Source organism: Coenobita brevimanus, chromosome 7, assembly GCF_032717465.1.
Source record: "Coenobita brevimanus isolate Jiangsu-jjx chromosome 7, ASM3271746v2, whole genome shotgun sequence".
NCBI classification, from domain to species: domain Eukaryota; kingdom Metazoa; phylum Arthropoda; class Malacostraca; order Decapoda; family Coenobitidae; genus Coenobita; species Coenobita brevimanus.
Genome location: NC_136960.1, coordinates 29,986,962 through 30,008,830, shown reverse-complemented (window position 1 = coordinate 30,008,830; position 21,869 = coordinate 29,986,962). Strand labels below are relative to the sequence as shown.

General features: G+C 42.2%; 1 non-coding gene across 1 annotated transcript; it reads right to left on the bottom strand.

The window, feature by feature from the left end:
- Positions 1–1,391: 1,391 nt before the first annotated feature.
- On the bottom strand, positions 1,392–1,510 carry LOC145405558 (5S ribosomal RNA). Its single transcript, XR_013898381.1, has one exon. It is a non-coding gene; the product is annotated as a 5S ribosomal RNA (ribosomal RNA).
- Between the last annotated feature and the right edge of the window lie 20,359 nt (positions 1,511–21,869).

The window sequence follows — 21,869 nt, the reverse complement described above, 5'->3', positions numbered from 1 at the left end:
TCTGTGTTGAGATTATAATTCCTCCTCCTTTTCTTAAATTTGTCTCTTCTCCATATATTGTATTACTATAAGTTTAAGGTATCGTTTGATTTCATTGGGGTTATTATTTTTTTTCCAATAGTAAATAATATGTGGTTCCTTTTCTTTGGTATAGTCTTTCATCTCTAATAATTTAGACACCATTCCATCTATATTTGAGTGCATCAACTTAATCATCTTGTTGACATACTTGCCATTGCTTGAGTCTACTACCTTCCTTCCTTTTTAATTTCCTGTTGTTTATGTACCACTTTCATACCTGCAAGCCGATTACTATGTAAAAAAAATTTACTCTTCCTCTGATCTGTCCTCCTTCTCCGTTTTTGCTTCCTCCCTCTTCATCATTAGTAGTCCCAATTCTCCATTACCTTGGTATTTTTTCAGCCATATTTTTTTTATTTCCTCTTTTTCCATGAGTTTGTTTGCATTTTCTAGTAATTCCTCCACAGTGTTCACACTCTGGAGGGTTACTTTCAGAGGCCTTGACTTATTTCTCTTATACTGTACTTCCCTAGCCTTTTGTGTTCCTCTGTGTCTTCTTCACAAATTTCCTCTGATACTTCCTTCAGTATGTTCATCATATTTGCCATTCCTTTCTGTCTTTCTAAATTTTGTTTCTTCTTTCTTCTTCATCAATACTAGTGATTACTACAGATTTCCTGATAACTGCTGAATTTTTGACCAATTTGAGGTTATTTTTAATGATTTCTTTCACTTCCATTCTAATTTTTTTTTCTCTCTGACTTTTATTTCTATGTCTTTCCTTACTTTCACCATTTCAGTGTACGTAGTTTCTACATTATTTTTATAACTCTGTGTCACTTCATTCACCTGGGATACCCTCTCTTCATTATCATTGCTTTGGTCCGTCAGACTGCTTGCTTGCCTAATGGAGTCCATATCATTTCTGAACTCCATAATATTCTTATTGTTGAAAACTGTACTTGCCATTTCACTAGGCTTCTTTCTCAGTGCACCTACCTCGACTGACAACTCATTTATTGTTTTTTTGTTTGTTTATTTGATTCCTTTACTAATTTTTCATTTTGTTCCGCATGCGTAATTGCTTCTTAATTTCCTCTATTTCACTTTGAAACGTTTTCTCCAATTTGTTCACTTTACTAATTTATTATAGCCTATGTTTCCATTTCAACCAGTTCTGGGTAGAAATCATCATCCAGTTTTCTAGCTTCATCTATTTTCTTAACTCCATCCATATTCATTCATTCATATTCATTCATTCATTGGCAGACGCCATGTATCCCAAACGGGGTGGACAAGGCTTAGAGTTGTTTTACAGGGAGGGGCACTAATCCTCCACCAACCCCACTTGACACGTAGGGAGAACGTTATGCCAACAGCATCTGGTGTTCCCAGGCGGTCACCCATCCAAGTACTAACCAGGCCCAACGTTGCTTAACTTCGCTGATCAGACGGGAAGCGGTGTACTCAACGTGGTATGGCCGTTGGCACTTTACTAAAGATCACTTAGAAAGGTAAATCTAAGTAACTTAGAAAGGTAAGTTATACTTACAAGTTTGCATCTCTTTGTTAGCAGCCAACAGATGACAACCAGCTGTTGATGCATTGTCAGCGCATTATTGCACTACCTGGATGTATTCTATTGATTGGACAACACCTTTGCCTATACTTGCTGTACTATATTAGAACATCATTTAGTTTAACCTTGTACAGAGCTTGACTCATATAAAGATACTAGTTAGGTGTGGTCAGTTGTGGCCAAGGGTGGACAGCACAGAGCGTGGTGATATACATGCTGCCTTAACTCTATGTGTGTGTGTGTGTGTGTGTGTGTGTGGACTCTTTCTAGAAGTAATTCATTGGATATTTATCTTAATATGGCTTCGAAAATAGAATCCAATTATAATGAAGATGATAAAGATGATGAGAATGATGTTGGTGACGACGACAATGATCATACTGAAATGTGCCCAGGTTCACAAAAAGGATTGCTCAGAATTTATCCCCACTCTGAAATAATCACACTTATAACCTATCCAAGATCGCAGCATGTACAAAAACAAATGTTAAACACAAACACAGCACCAAAATAAACTAACACCTCCAAGTTACTTTAAACCCAGGCCAACTTAGCTGCCATGTTCCCCAGAATATCCATCCTCGACTTCCCACACACCCGAGTCAAAACTGCTACAACTCCGCTCTCTCTCCAGGTAATTCGACGAAAAGTCGGGACAATGAGCCCCCACAGTCTATCTCCACCAATGATATAAAATGAGTGCTGCCGGCTCCAATAGGAAGGCTTGTCCCCCCCGACACGGCTGGTTGAGAGGGGGGAGGTTAAAGAGTGGATGGTGCAATGGGACCGGGTCGACTCCGTTTCACTCCTTTGGGCCACTCTCGGATAAATCAATGAGGCAGTCTGGGGGTCCAGTATGTCCTCGTGCTGAAGTTTCGCATACTGGCAACTCAGGATGCGTAAGACCTCCACCGCTAGAAAAGAGAATGCGACGGAGGAGTATTCGATACACACTAAGCACATGATAAACAATCAGCCAGAACATTATGAATACCCTTGATATGCCGAATGTCGAGGGCATATTCCTGTAACAGCAGGCTCCACCTAGCTAGACGTTGTTTTTTATCACGAAACTTATCAAGAAACTTGAGGGGATGGTGGTCTGTGTAGACAATGATAGGGTCAGGAGCAGATTGTACATAAACACCAAAGTATTGAAGGGACAAAACCAAGGCAAGTAACTTCTTAACCACAGAATAGTTACGTTGGGCCAATGTAAGTTTCTTACTAAAGTAGCATACTGGATGCAATACTTTTGAATCGTCCTCCTGGAGCAACACCGCTCCAACCCCCGAATTACTGGCATCAGCTGCAAGAGAAAAAGATTTATTAAAATCAGGGGTATGGAGTACGGGATAACTAGACATGATATCCTTTGTTGCATTAACCCGCCCTGTCCCGTCGATGTATGGGTACATTGCACATTTTGCATTTGCCAGTCCCAATGACGTACTGGTACATTGTGCAATTGCAAGGTCCCTAATTTGCACAATTTTCAATTTTCGCGAGTGATTTTTCGGACGTATACAGGGGACACCTTCCTCTATTCCTCTACAAGATGCCAAGCAGGGACAATGCCTTACACCGCATAACCTCCCCCCTCCCGCCATTGTCTTGGCAATTCACCTGTTACCAGTGACCTGGCCAGTAAAGACATTCAGGGCCAGAGTGATTCCCCAATCGATGACAGTGTGGAGGACAAAGTTTACATAGCATTAGAGGAAGAAACAGTCAGAAATAATGATCAAGTACTGTGGCAAAAGAAGGTCAGGTATGGTGATGAGTTAGTGAGTGAAACAATGCTTATAATGCCTATATTACTGTTTGAAAACCAATATACTCTCCTACTACATATAAATTCGTACCAAGTAAATAAATAAATATCGTTTATGAGTGGTGTGAAATAGTTACCCTCCCATAGAACTAGTTTTCTTTGGTGTCAGCCTGTTAGAAAACCCAGTCAGGTAAGGAGGTACTGGTACCTGGATCGAGTATTTTAAACCTCATGTGAGCGATTTCTCTATGAATTTTCGATGTTTCTCACCAAAAGCGGAGGTTTTAGCTAAAAAAAAAAAAAATCGAAAATGTCTCAGGATTGGGGGGTGTCGGAAGTGCGAAATAGCTCGGGACGTGACGGGTTAAATGTCTCTTTACACTCTGGTGACCAAATGAACTTATTACCTTCCCGGAGAAGATCAGTTACAGGGGAGGTTAGCTTGGAGAAGCTGATAATAAATCTGCGGTATTAACCAATCAAACCTAAATCTCTCTGTATTTCCTTCTTGTTAGTAGGGACTGGGAAATCTAAAATTGCCTCTACTTTGGCACTGGGAGGTACAACCTGACCCTGGCCCACACTGTATCCTAAATATTGAACAGTTGATTTCACAAACTCACATTTATTCAAATTTACCACCAGGTTGGCATTAGCAAGACGAGAAAATAATGATCTTATCTGATGGAGATGCTCCTCCCATGTGTGACTGATAAGTAATATGTCATCGATATATACGACACATCCATGTATACCGTGTGTTAACTGGTTCACCAATCTTTGGAAGGTTGCTGGTGCGTTCTTCATGCCAAAGGGCATGACTTCACAACTAAACGCCTGATTATTTGCCACAAAACTAGATATTTCTCTCGCCCTGGAGGTGAGAGGGACCTGCCAGTAACCTTTCATAAGATCAATTTTACTGATAAAACATGCTGTGCCAATCTGGTCGATACAGTCATCAACACGGGGGAGTGGATAGGTGTCAGTCTTGGTGACTGCATTTACTTGATGGTAATCTATGCAAAGCCTGAATTTCCCCCCTGGTTTAGGGACCAGTGTAACCAGGCTACTCCAGTTACTCATAGCTCTAGTAATGAGGTTCTTGTCGAGCATGTAATCCAATTCAGCCTGTAAAAAGCCCCGTCGTTGTGGTGACACACGATATGGAGCCAACTTGATTGGGGCAGCATCACCCACATCTGCGTCATGAACAGCAAGGGACGCGAGACATGGAGCATCCCGGAACACACTCGGAGTCTGTGAAAGTACAGAGATTAATTGCTTCGCGTTGTCAGGGGAAATATGTTCTAAGTGAGTACACAGTTCCTCCCAAGCAACAGAATTTTCATCAAATGATACCACATTACTGACAAATAAGGGATAAGATACATCTGCAGTCCCTGAATCAAGACTGACACCCTTATGTTCCTTTACACTCTCCTGTAGGACAAGAGAATCTTCCTCACTACCCCCACTTACATCTAGTACAGCAATTGGAGGTTCAGGAGGAGAGGATTCAGGGTCTCGATGGTAGGGTTTCAGAAAGTTGATGTGAAACACTTGCTGTGACTTTCTCCTGTCCGGGGTAGCCACAATACAGTCAGTCACACCAACCTGCTTAACAACTTTGTAGGGACCACGGAACTGAGCAGCTAAAGGTTGGCCAAATAGGGGGAGAATAACCAAGACTTCGTCCCCAGGTCGAAATTCCCGAGCTCGTGCCCTTCTATCATACCATACTTTCATGTTATTTTGTGCCACTTTTAGATTTTGAGCTGCACATTCACAAGATGATTTCAGCCTAGTCTTAAATTCAGCGACATATTCAAGCAAGTTCTCATTCCCGTCAGGTCCTACAAAGCATCTTTTAGCAGCTGTTGGGGACCACATACTCTGTACCCAAAGATTAGCTCGTTTGGGGAAAAAACGAGCGACTCTGTGGGAACCTCTCGTGTTGCAAACAGCACAAATGGTATGCCTTTATCCCAGTCTCCTCCAGTTTCTATGCAATATTTCTTCAACATACTCTTCATGGTTTGGTGGTAGCATTCGAGAGCCCCCTGACTCTCGGGATGATATACACTTTATTTCACATGGTTGATTCCCAATTCTTTAAGGGACTGCTGAAACAAATTAGACATGAAATTAGTCCCCTGATCACTCTGCACCTCTAGTGGAAAACCCATTCTTGTGAAAAACTTCAATAACTCATTCACTATCTTTGATGAAGAGATATTCCGGAGTGGTATGGCATCCGGGTACCTAGTTGCCATATCTATTATAGTCAAGAGGTATGTGTGTCCTTGTGGAGTCTTTGGCAATAGGCCCACGACATCAACAACCACTAGAGTAAAGGGGGTCTCGAACACTGGCAAGGGAACAAGGGAGCTATTTTCCAGCTTTTGGTTGGGTTTACCAACGGTTTGACAATATGGCACACTCTACAGAACTTTGTCACATCCGCCCGCATCCCTGGCCAGTAGAAATGTGTGCGGTTGTGCTCAAGAGTTTTCCTTACACCTAGATGACCAGCCAACGGAGTATCATGGGCCATCTCCATTATAGCCCGACAGCATGGTTTGGGGACAACTATATCTGGTGAGCATCACACGCCCCACCGTCTCTGGGTTTTTGTGAAGAATGCCACCTTCTCCATAACACACTCTTCTTTAGGTAAAAACAGTCACTCAATTCCTTCTCCATATCCTCCTCACTCACAGCTCTGGCAGTCAAATTCTTGCATTCCTCATCCTCTCGCTGTAGTTTAATTAATTCACCAGGACAGTCAGAGGGAGGGTCTGCATCACTCAGATCTGCCATACAGGTGTCAGACAGATCAACAGAGGGTATAGTCTGGATGTGGTTTTGTCCAGTTAGAGCCTCATCTAGCACCTCTCCATTCACATTCTCACCTTCAGTCACTGGTACAGGGAGTGGAATATGGGAAGAATCATTGTGCTCAGGGGCGGTTGCTATGCTCGCCATTGATCTTGTGACCACACACACTGGGAAAACCTCAGGTAACTCCTCCTAGAGCTCACTGGTCAGTGGCTCTTCTACAGGGTTGATCGACAGAATCGGGTCAGTTTTTACCCAATCCCCCCCCAGATCATTACCCAACAGGAGATCCACACCTGGCACAGGCAGTTCCTTGCACAGGCTTACACTGGCTTTACCCCGAAACAGGTCACACTCTAGATCAACTTTGACTAGGGGAACAGAAAACGGTCCCCCAGTGCCCCTCAAGACAACATGATTATCTGTAGGGCATAAATTAGCAGTAGGATTTAACATGAGGGTATGTGAAGCACCTGTGTCATGTAAAATCCTCACATCGTGCATACAGTCATTCAACTTTACTGTACCATATGAGATAAATGGACGGTATCCATCCGAGGCAACAGTGGATAAGGAGCTTTCTACTGGCTTAGGCTGCATCACACATGCCACTACATCACTCTTGCATGTCTGCTTAGAATCATTCTTAGACACATTATCACGTGATTCTGACACTACAGCCAAATACTTCCTTTGCCTGTCATCCCTTGCTTTAGTCCAACATTGGGAAGGTGTGTAGCCTGGTTTACCACAATAGGTGCATACAACCCTTACATTTTCCTTAAAATTAGGATTACCTTGAATTGGAGCAGCTGCTTTGACTCTGGGTGTACCTGGAGGGTTCTGGGAAGTTGCTTTAATATTGGGACTACCTTGATTATTGTGAGTACCTCGGTTTGGACTATCATTATTGTTTTGGCAAGGTTTACCAATGGTATCAACATTAAGTTTTTTAACACGCAGTTTATTAATTAGCACGTAGTCATCAGCCATGGCAGTCGCAGTTGTGAGACAGTCTACTTCCTTCCCTCTCAAGTGATAAGCTACGTTGGGCTCTATTTTCCACAAAAACTTCAACAAAATCAGATCCTTCAGGGCTTCAAAAGTTGATACACCATGACTAGTTAACCAATTATTAAATGATTTAGTCATATTCTTTACAAATATGGCATGAGTCTCTTCGGCTTTCTTATGCACCTTCCGGAATTTTTGTCTATATGCCTCTGGCCGCAGTTGATAGGTTTTAAGGATAGCACTTTTGAGGCGATCATAGCCCCGTCTCACATCCAGTTCAGAGGTAACATACGTGGTGCGACCTTTCCCTGTCAGTACAGATTGGAGCATAAATGGCCATTGTTCTCTACTCCAACCCATGCCCGTGGCAACATCCTCAAACAAAACAAAATAGTCCTCAATATCATCTTCAATAAAAGGAGGGATGACACTACTCATAGTCAGGCCCTTAGGGGGAGACTGAACCGAAGAACTGGCAGAGATCTGGGCATGCAACTGGGCCATGCGATACTCATGGTTTACCATCACTTCTGCTTGTCTGAACCTAGCCAACTCTATATATTCTGCAGCAGTATATCCCAGAGGAAGGGGACAGTTCTCGTAGGTACCATGAACAGCATCACTCAGCTCCGAACCCCCAACATCACCAGTCGTCTGATCCAAATCATCACGGTTCTGACCATTTTCTGTGTGAATACCAAACAGCTCTGATTTGACTGCACTAGCTAACAGGTCTTTTGCTGCACTGTTGGAGATGGTCAAAGTCGTGTAAGAGGCAAGGACCCTTAGCTCATCCCTCGAGAGCTGGTCAGCATCTTCAGCGGTTGGATTAGAGTCAAGAAAATTCTTTGAGTCCTCGTCATTAATCAAGTGAGGCATTATGAATACACAAAGTTACAAACGAGATAAAATAATATATAGGCTTTCACAAATATGAGCGGTGGATAATTATACAGAGCAATCCTGGTCACGGCATCACTTCTGTTATGTACCCTGGGGGCAATGAAGCAGTTACCTCGCTTGTCCAGAGTCACAAGAGAAGGATATTTGTGAAGCACTAAACAAGAATTTCCAATCAGTTTTTATGGAGGAAAAAAATTTTGAGAGGGATTATGTGGAACATGCATGCCCACACATATTACCAGATATACAAACATCAGAAAAAGATATACCGTACAGGAGGAGCTAAGTAAATTAGACAAAGGAAAAGGAAATGGTCCTGATGAAATTTCATGTTGGGTGCTATGTGAATGTGCAAAGGAGTTAAGTAAATCATTATTTTTAATTTTCAAGAAATCCTTGAGTCAAGGTAAACTACCTGATATCTGGAAGAAAGCAAACATTGTTCCCTTATTCAAGAAAGGAAATAGACAAAATCCACTTAACTACTGACCAGTATCACTAACCAGTGTTGTAAGTAAGGTATTAGAAAAGCTTATAAGAAAAGCTTGGGTAAATCATCTAGAACACAATATAACAGAAAGACAGTTTGGTTTCAGAAAAGGAAAATCATGTGTTACTAATCTGATGAGCTACTATGACTGAGTAACAGACACATTACAGGAAAGAGAAGGATGGGTGGACAGTCTCTATTTAGATTTCAAGAATGCATTTGACACAGTACCACACCAAAGACTTTTATGGAAACTATACCATCAAGGAGGAATTCGAGGCAAACTGTATTGCTGGATGCAAGATTTTCTCATGAAAAGGAAAATGAGAACAGTACTAAGGGGAAATAACTCATCATGGAAAGAAGTGACTAGTGGAGTACCACAGGGCTCAGTGCCGGCACCAATCATGTTTCTAGTATATATAAATGATATAGACAGTAACACTGGAAATGAAACCTATTTAAATATGTTTGCAGATGATGTAAAAATACAAAGGAGAATTACTAACACAGACTCTTGTAAAGAACTACAAGAAGAATTAAATAAACTTCATGAATGGAGTAATACATGGCAAATTGAATTCAATGTGGACAAGTGTCATGTAATCAAGTTTCGTAAAAGTGGAAAAAGACCTGATTGGGATTATATGTTAGGAAATAAAACCCTACACACATCAGAAAGAGAGAAGGACCTAGGTGTGATTGTCAATAACAGAATATCTCCGGCTGACCACATCAGTGAGAAGGTACGGAACATGTATACACTGCTTGCCAATATGAGAATAGCTTTTACATACACAAATGAAGACATGCTAAGAAAGATAATAACATCATTCATCAGACCAACCCTGGAGTATGCATCAGTAGTCTGGAGTCCTCATCTCAAAAAACACATAGATAAGTTTGAAAAAGTTCAAAGGGCCGCTACTAGATGGGTACCAAGCTTAAGGGATCTAAGCTATGAAGAAAGACTAAATAAACTGAATCTACCAACACTACAAGAGAGAAGGAAAAGAGGTGATATGATTATGCTATATAAATGCATATCAGGGAAGGAAAAAATAGACATAAATGATTACTTAACGTATGGGGAAGCATCAGCAAGAGGACACTGCAAAAAATTGCATAAAAAGAGAGGTGATAAAGACGTAAGGAAATTTAGTTTCCCAAATACAGCAATTGATCAGTGGAATGCACTACCGAATGAAATAGTGTGTGCCAAAACAATTCACAAATTTAAGGATATGTACGATAAATATGGTTTAAGACACGGGACGGTACGAGCTTGACTCATTCCCGTACAGATACAATTAGGTAAGAACAACAGCGAAATATTTCACTGGGGCAGATCCGAGTCGGTGGGAGGAGAAATCAAGCAAAGGGAAATATATCACAGGCAAAAATTCAAGCTATCAGTGTATTTACAAACCCAAAGTGACATTAACAAAACAAAAGAAAAATAAAAAATAAATAAATAAATACAAACAAATAATGGACTTAGCTGAAAATACCCAGGTTCACAAAAAGGATTGCTCGGTATTTATCCCCACTCTGAAATAATCACACTTATAACCTATCCAAGATTGCAACACGTACAAAAACAAATGTTAAACACAAACACAGCACCAAAATAAACTAACACCCCCAAGTTACTTTAAACCCAGCCCAACTTAGCTGCCATGCTGCCCAGAATAACCCTCCTCGACTTCCCACACACTCCAGAGTCAAAACTGCTACTACTCCGCTCTCTCTCCAGCTCCTTCAACGAAAAGTCGGGACAGAGGGCCCCCACAGTCTATCTCCACCAATGATATAAAATGAGTGCTGCCGGCTCCAATAGGAAGGCTTGTCCCCACCGACACGGCTGGTTGAGAGGGGGGGGGAAAAGCGTGGGTGGTGCAGTGGGACCGGGTCAACTCCGTTTCACTCCTTTGGGCCACTCTTGGATAAATCAGCGAGGCAGTCTGGGGGTCCAGTACGTCCTCGTGCTGAAGTTTCGCATACTGGCGACTCAGGATGCATAAGAATATATATATATACACACAGTAAACCCTCAGTATAACGAACCCTTTTATAGCGAACCTCAGCTATAATGATCCACCATTTCCAGAGCAAAGCTCTGCTGGCTGTAGCGACCTTTGGTCAATGTATGCAGCGGAAGTTCACGTGCACCCAGCTCCCGTGACTCACTGTTGAGGGAGCAACCGCACGACGAGTCACGTAGGTTACCTAGCCAGCACACCTAACTCCCTTCTGCAGTGAGTAGTATTCGCTCCATCTGGTTCTCTCCCGCTTTACCTCTTTCCCGTGCATGACCTCTCGTACCACATGTGACCTACCTTCACTTCCCAACCAACGGCAAGAATGGCTTAAAAATCAATGAGCCCTTCATCCACAAGCAAGGGGAAGAAGAAGATTCTCTCCCTGACTGAGAAGTTTCAAATTATTAAAGAGTTTGAGGAAGGGGCTATACAAAGTCAACTGCGGAATAAGTATGACCTCAAGAAAACAGTCCATGACCACATCAAAGGGAAGGAGAAGGTGAAGGAGGCCATGAAAGCAGTGGAGGCCGGCAAGAAGGGGAAGGAACTGTACTGCAAGTGATGACTTCCCATGGAAAATCTCGACGAGGCAGTGTACAAGTGATACACGCAGGAGAGAGCAGAGGGTGTTCCTGTTCGTGGCGTTGGCATTCAACATGCGGCGCAGAGGTCTGCTGGTCACCTAGGCCATGACAATTTTAAGTGCAGTGATGAGTGGCTGTGGTGCTTTAGGCGGCATCTTGGCATTGTAAATAAGGCAATAATGGGCGAGCTTCTCAGTGCCAACACCAACGCAGTGAACCCTTTCATAAACCACTTTCGTCAGCTGAAGGAGGAGGAGGGCCTCCACGACTTCCAAATCTACATCGCTGATGAAACTGGTCTTTTTTGGAAGTAATATGCAGGCCTCCAAGACAATAAGCAGCACTCCAGGGAGGAAGAGTGTGAAGGACCGCATATTTGTGCTGGTGCTCACAAATGCCAACAGGTCCCACTGCCTGAAACCAGTCGTTTTGGGTAAGACTACGAAGCCAAGGGCTCTGAAAGATATTATGAAGAAGCTTCCTACAGAATACCACAGCAACCCTTCTGCCTGGTTTACCCAGGAGATTATCATCAACTGGTTTCATAACAGTTTTGACCTCTCCGTTCAGCAGCATCAGGCCTTGTTTGGCATCAGTAAGGAGAATGTTAAGGCTGTGCTCCTCCTAGACAATGCCCCAGCCCACCCTTCCACTGCGAGATTGTGTTCTAATGATGGGAATATTTTTACCTCCTAACATGACTGCCTTACTTCAGCCCATGGACCAAGGAGTGATAGAAAGTGCAAAAAGGCAATACAGGAATATTCACCTGGACCAGTGCTTAGTCATGACAGGATGGGATGGAGAAGGAGGGGTATGTGGACACCAGGGGAAAGAAGGCACTTGACAGTTTTAAGACATATAATATCAAGGACGCAATTTTGAACTGGGCAGAGGCTTGGAGGAAAGTGCCAGTGACTGCTCTCTGCAATGCATGGTGTAACCTCCTAAAAAATCCCAAGACTCTAGTCCAGAAGCCAGATTACGAGGGGTTTGAGCCACCAAAGGTAGCCAAAATGTTGGCTGCATCTGGCCAAGGCTCCATCCCTGCAGAAGAGGTGGAAGAGTGGCTGGATGAGGATGGTGGTCTGCCTGTATACCACCACCAGACAGAGGAGGAAATAATGCAGGAACTGACCATGCCTGAACCACCTGCGGAGGAGGAAGAGGAGAGGCCACATGGGCCACCCCTCTCTGCTGCCATCGATGCAGCAGTCACACTCTTGGATGTTGCAGAAGACAATGGTGGCTTTCTGGGGGAGCATTATGAACTCAGACGGATTAGGCTGGACCTTATAAGGAGAAACCAGGCCAGGTAGGTCCAGCAGAAAATTTCAGACTTCTTTAAGCCAATCGCCTCGCCTCCACGAAAAAAGAAACGTACTGTGTCAGAGACCTCGAGTGTGTCTGTTGCTAAGACGTCCTCTGTGAGCCTCCGCAGTTTGGCTTCTGGCCCCAGCACACCTTCCTCGCTGACACAAGTGACACCAGAGCCACCAGAAATGATATTCGCTGAATCTGATGATGAATGAATGAATGAAGTGTCATGTAAAGTGTATATATGGTGTATATAGGTCTGTACTGAAGTGTAAATATTGTTCTGGAGAGTTCAGTTTGTGTTAAGTGTTAAATTAAGAATAGTACCCTAGTGATACAGTACAAAAAGTTCCGGTGTGTACAGTGTCGTGTGCTCTGGTGTACAGGTGTATTGTGTGGTGCCAGCCTCTAACGTGTTCAGAAATCCCAACCCCTCGCCTCCCTCCTATTCCTGTGGTGACTACAGCATCACTTCTTGGCACTTCCTGGCACTTCCTGGAATGGTAAGTGTACTGTAACAGTACTACTTTACTTTATATGCATTATATTTATACGTACAACTTCATACAGGATGGTATTTACTGTGCATGTAGTGTATAACTACATAAACCATTGAATTCTCCAAGTGAAACTTCAAACAGTAAGTTGTGGTTGCGCATGTAGGACCGAACGACTCCACGGATATAGCGTCCTTGGGTCAGTAATCGCTCAGTTAATAATGACCATTAGATACTGCGATTTTTTGGATATAAATATCCACTCCTCCCCCCAATTAGTTCGTTATATCGAGGGTTTACTGTTACTGTATCTCTCTCTCTCTCTCTCTCTCTCTCTCTCTCTCTATATATATATATATATATATATATATATATATATATATATATATATATATATATATATCTATATATATATCTATATATATATATATATATATATATATATATATATATATATGTGTGTGTGTGTGTGTGTATACATATATGTATATGTAAAGAGGGGGGAGGGATCACATTTAAATTGGGTGCAAAATCCAATTTGCCATTTATTCATTTGGGCTTCAACATATCGTTACTAACCAGCAAACGATTATTCATTATGGTTCTGACACCTTCTGTTTGATTATACTGTAGGTAAGGTTCTACGATAATCAACTTTAACTCGGCGCCCACATCTCTATTTTCTCTCAGCGCCGAACTGAAATAGTTAAATTGCTTAACTGAATTATCAATGCACCCAAATAAAATGCGCTGAGAGAGAGAGAGAGAGAGAGATAGAGATAGATAGATAGATAGATAGATAGATAGATAGAGAGAGAGAGAGAGAGAGAGAGAGAGAGAGAGAGAGAGAGAGAGAGAAACTATCTATCTATTGCCAGACGCCTTAATCCCGTACGGGGTGGCCACAAACAAATCGCCTCCAAGTCGCCCTGTCCCCCGCCATTTCTCTGCCTTGCTCCCAATTCACACCCCTCTCTCTTTCATGTACCTCTCCACTCCATCCCTTCATCTCATCCTCGGCCCTCCCCTCCCTCTCCCCTCCTCCACCTCACTCACATACACTCTCCTCGTCAGTCTCACACCCTCCATCCCCTCCACACGGCCAAACCACCCCAGTGTGTTTCTCCTAACGGTTCCTATCACATCCACATCCACACCACAACGTTCCTTTATATCCTTATTTGTCAGCCTGTCTCTCCATGTTACTCCACAGGCTCCTCTTAAATAACTCATTTCCACTGCTCTCACTCTTGACTTGTGTCCTTCCAACAACGTCCAAGCTTCACTTCCATACATCAGAATTGGTATCACAATACTGTCATGTAGTAAGTTTTTCACTTCCATGCTCATTTCCCTGTTTCTTATCATTGCTTTCAAGGAACCAGCAACCTTTCTTCCTTGCTGTACCCTTTCAAGCACTTCACCCTCCAAACTTCCATCCTTACTCATCACACTCCCCAAGTGCTTAAACGTACTCACATTTCCATTTCCTCTCCATCCAACCTCACTGTACATTCACTGACTTCACCTCTCTCAAAGACCATCACTTTACTCTTCCCAACATTCACCTTTAGATTCCGTTTCTTTCACACTCTCCCAAACTCATACACCAAGCCTTGCAGCTCCCCTTCGTCTTCACTTAACAACACTGAATTATCTGCAAACAACAATACAGGGAGTTTCCAAACACTACCCTCTCTCACTAGGGCAACACAAACATCCACTGCCCTACCTTGCACGAAACGTACATTACTGGATATGCATTTTTTTTTAATGTACTTGATGTGCACCTATTATGCATTAGGGCTGCACTTGTCCTTGCCACTTTTGTAGTGCTGCGAGAGAACAGCTCGTCACCTACAAAAGTAATATGTATTATTACCAGTATATCTATCTATCTATCTATGTATCTATACAGTATATATATATATATATATATATATATATATATATATATATATATATATATATATATATATATATATATATATATATATATATATAACCCACAAACATTTATACCAGGACTAAAACAAATAATTAATGTAATAATGTTTACAACTCTAAACTGAACCTATCCCACAACTGAACCCCCAAATTAAACTCATGCTACCCGTGTGAAGTCATGTGCCCCTGAGGTTAGGCTGTTTGGAGTGGTGGTGGAGTGGGACAAAGGCATGAAGAATGGCCTAATTATCTTGCCTCGATATCCGGCCCCTCCCTTGATGTAATTTGCTTATTTTCTGCCACTCGTAAATTTTGTGAATGAGTTATGATGGCGGGGCTAATGACGGACCCGGGAGAGAGAGGGGGCGTTCAGGAAACCACGAGAGACTATGAGGAGGCTTTCAGGAAAAGTAGGGAGAGAGAGAGAGAGAGATTCTGAAAACTTCTGAATGAAAACAATCCGATCTACTTAACTTGATGCCACTGTTGAAATGGCATCTAAACACCCAAAGGCTAGAACACACACACACACACACACACACACACACACACACACACACACACACACACACACACACACACACACACACACACACACACAAAGTGGGAATCCCCCAAATACAACAAAAGTGAGTAATATACAAACTCTCTCTCTCTCTCTGAGACACTCGCATATTCACAAAGTTACACACACAGAAAAGCACATACTCTTACAAAAAGATATAGATACCTCACGTATTCTAATTTCATACAGATATTCTCTGTCTGTCTGTCTGCGTCTGTCAGTCTGTGTCTGTGTCTGTCTGTCTGTCTGTCTGAGTCTGTCTGTGTTTCTGTCTGTCTGTGTGTTTCTGTCTGTCTGTGTCTGTCTGTGTTTGTCTGTCTGTGTCTGTCTGTCTGTATCTGTGTTTGTCTGTTTCTGTTTCGGTATGTGTCATTGTCTGTCTGTCTTTCTGCCTGACTCTCTCTCTCTCTCTCTCTCTCTCTCTCTTTACTGGCGGTAATTGACCTTAATGCCAGGAACATAACCTCCTCTCCTTTCAGAGTTCCTCTCTGTTGACTGAAATGTCAAATCTTCCTTTTTTCCCCCTCATATTAGCTAGTCTGAGAATATCTACCTTCCTTGCTATTTGGACCTTGCTTGCTTGCATCTGTTATCTTTCATTTTTTCCTTATCTTTTTCTCTGAAATTCTGTTCCACATCTTTGTGCCTCTGTCAGGCTCTCTGACGTCGTTTCCTCAGTTCTTCGTTCACCTGTTCTTTTCTCCTCTCTCTTCTCTTCCTTTGTCTGTCTCTCTGTTTTTCTGTTTATTTTACTTTCTTCGTTTTCGCGTAGCCCATTTCTAATATTATCTTCTTTCTTGCTCCTAGTTTGTTTGTTTTTTCTCTCTTTGCTTCCGCTTGTCATTTTTCCTAATCATTATTAATCTTATATTCTTGTGCCTTCTCCATGTTCTGCTTTGCAGCATTTCTGTTTCCCTTCTATCATTCTAAAAACCTTGTTTTCATCTTGTGTTCCTCTTTGTCTCATTAAGATTACTCTCTATATTCAGGCTTCACTCTAATTCTTTCCATTTCTCGTCCCCATTCCCTCTCCACTCCTAGTTATTTCATTTCCATCCCGTTCGGCATTTCCTCCATTTCTTGGTCTCCATTGTTCTCTTCTTGTCCCTCCTTCTTCCTCCCTTGTTTATCACTCTCTAATTTTTTATTTTGACCTAGTTGTCCCTTCCCCCCTTTCATCTTTCCTACCCCTTTCCTCTTTCTCCCTCTTTACTCTTCTGCTTCTCCTTCCTTCCCTGTCCCTCTCACCGTTTGCTTCTCCCTTTCCATTTCCTCCTCCTCCTCATTTTCATCTCTGTGATGGCTCCCTCCGCCATGTTAATTAAGGAGAACGCGACGCCAATGGCCTCCTTAACCTCCCTCTTTCACCCGATCATTTCGAACTCGGCCTTCTCACATACTGTTTACGGCAGTTACCCCATCAAGCCTCGGTGTCTTGGGGTTGTTCTCTTTGTAAGGGCTTGGAATTTATTTGTTTATATATTTTTATTTGTTTATTTACTTTAGTTATCATGATTAGTCCAAGTTGCCAGAAACGTGGGAGCATCGCGTGCATGGTTTATTGATTTTGTTACTTGTGTGATACGCACGAATAGAAAGACTGCTAGGAATTGCGGAACAGACTGTCTCATTCATGCCCAGAAAGTTTAAAGACAACTTTGCCCACCTCTCTCTCTCTCTCTCTCTCTCTCTCTCTCTCTCTCTCTCTCTCTCTCTCTCTCTCTCTCTCTCGTATGAACTATCATTTGTATCAATTTTCTTTTGGCAGAAAAATAAATGGCGAGAGGAACAATAAAATAAAAGAAACCATTAAAGCGTTGCAACCTAATTGAACCTGAAATAGGTGCAGATTTCTACAGTTTTAAGTTAACATATGCACGGCCATTTAGAAGAACTGACCTCCGGCAGCAAGGATACGTTATAAAACGATATTAAAGCGTCTTTCTACAGTGAAACAGGAATAAGTGACATTGTGTGTTCTGGAAGTAAATATATGTACTGTACATTTTACAGAAGATGTTTGGCGGCAGTCAGGCGAGGAACTGGGATGTTGTGCGTTTAGTTACTGTAGCGCTAACATGAATGAAACAAGCGGGTCCGTTCAAAAGCCGCAACTCCAAGAGTGACATTGCCACACAGACGTATTGAGAAGTTGCATATTAAGTTTGTGCCTCTAGCAGGAATAATTTAATTGTCAGTAGGAGGGAAAAAAATAAGCGCCTTGTACTACAAGTTGCGCCTTTGAGACCATCATATTCACAACCATTGTGGTCAAGCAAGAAATCTCTTTGGATATTTTTCAGGTAAAATCAGTAACAATAAATTATTCTAGGTAAGCAGTGCCCCGTTGATTGAAAGGGTGGCAGCTGTCTCTTGAAAGCAGCCTAAGAACAGTTTTTTTCCTGTACCAATTTTATTATTTGTTCGCTCGCGAAAATAAGACAGTGTCTTATGTTTTACTGGTCGTGTGTGTGTGTGTGTGTGTGTGTGTGTGTGTGTGTGTGTGATAAACAGGATGAGATGTCTATATTGAAGGTAATGTCGGCTCAGTGGAGATAGTTTGAGACAACTCGTACAGGCTGGTGGCTAACTGTATCCTGGTAAATAAATATGGTAATAAACGTACAGTTGGGTTCACTTCTAAGTACTACACCGACTTGTGGCGTCTCGGTAGATGTGGCACCACTGTGTTTGTTTACATTGTCGTATTAAGACGCGAATGAGTTGGAGGAACCCCGGCATAGTGGTCAGGTACTGACAACTTCATTGCTATGATCAGTGTAGTGCTTATATTATATAAAACATGCAATGTAATTATTGAACATGTGCCTGTAACTCGAGCTTAATTTAATGTGATGGTGCTGGGACCAGTCATGAAGTAGGATGCTTCAGGGGCGCTGTTGGTCCGAAGCAGGCCTTGCTTTACTGAATGAGACGCGTGCCAAAATAAGACATGCCTAACGCAACATATAATGGAGGAGGAACATATTCATCCTATTTATCTATACTGTATACCTATCAGTCTATATATCTAAATCTATCTATCTATCTATCTATATAGATAGATAGATAGATAGATCTGTATCTATATATATCTATATATTTGTCCATCTCTCTCTCTCTCTCTCTCTCTGGAAGTTATAGTGCAGGAACAATGCTTGGAATGCAATTTAGGTAAGAAAAGGAAGTGAAGTCGCTAATGAAACTGTTCCACATTCGGAACAAAAAGTATAACGGTGTTCTTGAGAGACCATTGGCGTATCGGCCTTGTTCTTCTGGGCTAGTGCCGTCAAATTCATAATATCTGAAAAACTTCCACCACACAAAGCCTGTCTCCCAGTATTCTTCCATCTCTTCGTTCTCCATTTCTCTGTAGCGCCCTCCGCCTGTAATTCCTATATCCATTTCATCATTCCTACTATCCACGAATTCCACATGATCAGACCTTTTCAGCACTCCTTGATAAGCTCTTGCAGTATCTACCAGACTACGCTTCCCTCCACATAACTCCCTTACTTTCATCTCTAACCCGTTATACCACCATACTGTGTTATTGTGCTCAGACAATTCGGTTCCAGCAAGTCACTTATACTATGTGTGGTATGTCATGAAGCTAGTAGAAATCAAGCTCTAAAACTATAAATAGGTATTCGTAGACACTCAAATTCATTACAATGTTCAATTAACAGACTTGGATGGAACTTTACACTATAGCACCAGGCAACTGAAACCATAAGGGGTTGTCGTGTGTAGTGGTATGCGACATCAGAAATGGCTGACAGATTGATAACCGTGAGATTATCACTAGCATTAATAAAATGGTCATGCTTTGAGCCAGAATAGTCATACCGGTATGTTTTGATGCCAGGTAGAGGAGAAAGAAGTTTATCATTAAAATTAAATCCCACTCCAATAAGATACTCAAATATTCATATTTCACGGCCAAAGTATAAGGAATAGGCCTACTTTTGTCTTTAGTATATATATATATATATATATATATATATATATATATATATATATATATATATATATATATATATATATATATATATATAATCGCGTAGGCATCGAAGGCCATGTAGCACCACATGGACCCTAACTCCCTACGCTAAGGACGGTGAGTCAGGCCTCTACTGACTGAACTACTAAGCTCGCATTGAGAGCAATACATGAATCACTCTACAAACAGCACTAGGAGCATTTGGTAATCCGCAACAATATAATATGAAAAAGGAAAATTGAGACTGTAGATCATACACAGTTTACTGATGTGTTTAGTAACGGGTCCATCCTCCCTCCTGCACAAAAACCTCACAGAGTCTATCAGGCATGCTGGAGACGACATTTCGCACAATGTGCTGCTTTCCCCGTAGATATTCCCATTCTCGCCGTATATGTTCCATCAACTACTCGGCTGTACTCTCTCTTTCTGGCTCCCATGTGTTGATCATAATTCGCAGAGGTACTTTCAACTTGGTTGACTGTAGTACCAGTCGAGCAGGGCAGTACTCCCAAGGTGGATGGAAAGCTGATGACAGGGAGAGCTGGAGCTCCCATTTCATCAGCCTTTGGGACTAGTTCCTGACCACCCTCATTTTCTGAACTTTATCAGTGTTTCAGTAACACAGAGTGTAGGCCAGCATGCAGTCCAATACAAGTTTCTCTGCCAACAACAAACTACATGCACAGTACAGGCTACACTTCCTTTTCAAAAAAAAAAAAAAAAAGACAAATGGCGTACTACAACCATGCCTCGGAGTCCCCGGGGGAGGGCATAAATACCCCCATCATCCGCCCCTATCCCGGTGACGACCCTTTGAGCTGCCTGGATCCACTGTCTGACTCACTTCTTCATTTCTGCAACATTCGCGGCCTTTCCTCTTTCTCTTTGTCGAACACAACCTCTCCTGCTCTAAACCTTACCTTATCTTCCTTACTGAGACTCAGCTGTCTGAGGCAACTGACAGCAAACCCTTTTCTATATCCTCCTCTATACTCATTTCAAAGTCAACTGTGGATACTGCGTATATGTATGCAACAACCTATCTTGCTCTCGTGCTCCTGAACTTGATTCTTCTGAATTCTCTACTCTCTGGCTTCGGCTCTCCTGTCATTCCCTGACTAATTATATCTACGCTGTTTACTTACCTCCGATTTCTACTGACTATAAAAAATTCTTCAACTATCTTACTTCTACGATGGAACACATTCTATCCATTTCTCCTTTCTCTGAAATCTCCATTCTAGACTTCAATGTCCACCACCACCTTTGGCTCTCCTCTCCTTTCACTGATCCACCTGGTGAACAAGCCTACATCTTTTCGATCCTTAATGACCTAGAGCAGCATGTACAGCACCCTTCCCATATCCCTGACTGCCTTGGAGAGAGCTCCAACATACTTGACCTCTTCCATACAACTAATCCTTCTGCTTACACTGTTAATCTTTTCTCTCCGTTGGGCTCCTCCAATCATAATCTTGATACCTTAACTGTCCCATCGCTCCAGTACAGCCTGTGGACCCTCCGAAGAAACGTCGTCTCTGACACTTTGGAGCTGCAGACTGGGAGGCCCTCAGGCAGTACTTCTTTGATTTTCCCAGGAATAATTAGTGCTTCTATGGCCGGGAGCCATCTGAGTGTGCCTTGCGCATTACGGAGGTTATTCTCTCACGCATGGAAGCATACATTCCTTTCTCATATTCTTTGACTAATGCAAGAAAGCCCTGGTTTAATCACACTTGTTCTAATGCTGTCCACAACAAGGAGAGGGCGTATAAAAGGTACTGGAGCCAACCCACCCTTGAATCACATCTTTTTTTATCTTTCTGCCCGGAATCGTGCTAAGTCTGTTCTTCACTCTGCTAAAAATAATTTCATCCATATTAAATGCTCTCAACTCTCTAACTCGAATTCTTCCTGCTCCTTCTGGCACCTTGCCAAAAACCTTCCTAACAACTTTTACCTCATCATCCTTCCCTCCTCTTTTCTACTATGATCGCTCTGTAGCTATTTCTACTGATAAAGCAGATCTCTTCGTTCAGACTTTCTCCTCCATTTCCACCTTAGACGATTGCGGTGCTGTTCCTCCATCATTTCCCCCATCTGACTTCCTCATAGCTGACATTAAAATTTCTTCAGCTGATGTATTTTCTGCCGTCACTGACCTCAATACTAACAAGGCATATGGGCCTGATGGAGTCCCTCCTATTGTCCTCAAGAACTGTGCTTCTGTGCTTACACCCTGCCTAGGTAAACTCTTTTGCCTTTGTCTGTCAACTTGTACCTTTCCTT